Below are 1,070 nucleotides of genomic sequence, written 5' to 3'. Positions count from 1 at the left end.
GGCCCGGCCGGCGTGAGCCCCCGCGCCGCGCCGCCTTCCTGCCGGCAGCGCCCGGGGCCCCGCGGACGGTTCCTGCCATCGCTTCCGACGGATTTAACGTCTCGGCCGGCCCGGACCCCCGCCCGCGGGGCGCCCGCCACGGACGCCGGTGTTGTGCGACGGCCCGGACGGGCCAGGAGGACACTGGATCCCACTTTCACACCTGCTCGCTCTCTAAACCCTGTGGTGCCCCTAGTTATTCGAAAACTGCATTTTTATGATCAGTTTTATTAATGCGAAGATATTTACTTTATTTCAATAAAGTATTTTATGAACTATTATTCTGGGTAATGTAACGATTTTTAATATTTTTCTTCACGGAAGCAGGTTAATATATTACGGATTCAAATACAAGTTCAGAGGCAGATCTGCGGGAATGGAATAACGCGCAGCCGGCTCCCAGGCACATTCCCAGGGTTATTTTTTCCGTGTGTGACACTGCGGCCGTTGCCATCTGCCGGAGGCCGAGCCCGGCCCGTGACCAGGACCCGCAGTTTTGCTCGGGCAAATTTTGTAAAGGAGCAAGTCGATACTTTTGCTTTTTAAAATACGTAATTCCTGGCAAATAAATTAATTAGCAGGCTTTATTTATAGAGAGGAGCAAATAATTTACCATACGCGGAAGGGTCGTGCCGAACTCGCGGGGAGTCACGCGCGGCAGCCGCTGCCTGCGTGGCGCTAAGGCCCGTGGGGGCAGCGCCGCGCGGTCCCGGGGAGGTCCCCGGCGGCTCGGCCCGGCCCGGCCCGGCCCCCCGCCCGCAGCGGCGGGCCAGGGACATCATCGCGGACGGCGCTTCCCGCGGCTCTTCGGCAATTGCTGCGACATAGCAAGAAGTCGTAGGGCAGTTTTTCCCCCCTCTCTCTATTTTTTGAGTCTGTGTGGTACTTTTTCCATTGAAATACCAAATTATAGAGCATCTGCAGAGACATGCAATTATCAGCCTGTAAAAAACGAAAACACCGCAGAAAGCGGCGAGAGGCAGAGAGCGAGGGAAGGGAGGAGAAGGACCGGAGGGAGCCGGGCTATTTGC

General features: G+C 56.6%; 1 protein-coding gene across 1 annotated transcript in view; it reads left to right on the top strand.

Annotated features, from left to right (window-relative positions):
• Positions 1-1,070, top strand: part of BARX1 (BARX homeobox 1) — a 6,411-nt gene that overhangs the window by 3,364 nt on the left and 1,977 nt on the right. The window lies entirely within an intron of this gene.

Source organism: Rhea americana, unplaced genomic scaffold (assembly GCF_003343005.1).
Source record: "Rhea americana isolate MKP2758 unplaced genomic scaffold, rheAme1 scaffold_19, whole genome shotgun sequence".
In the NCBI taxonomy this organism is placed as follows: Eukaryota; Metazoa; Chordata; class Aves; order Rheiformes; family Rheidae; genus Rhea; species Rhea americana.
This window is presented reverse-complemented; position numbering and strand designations above follow the sequence as displayed.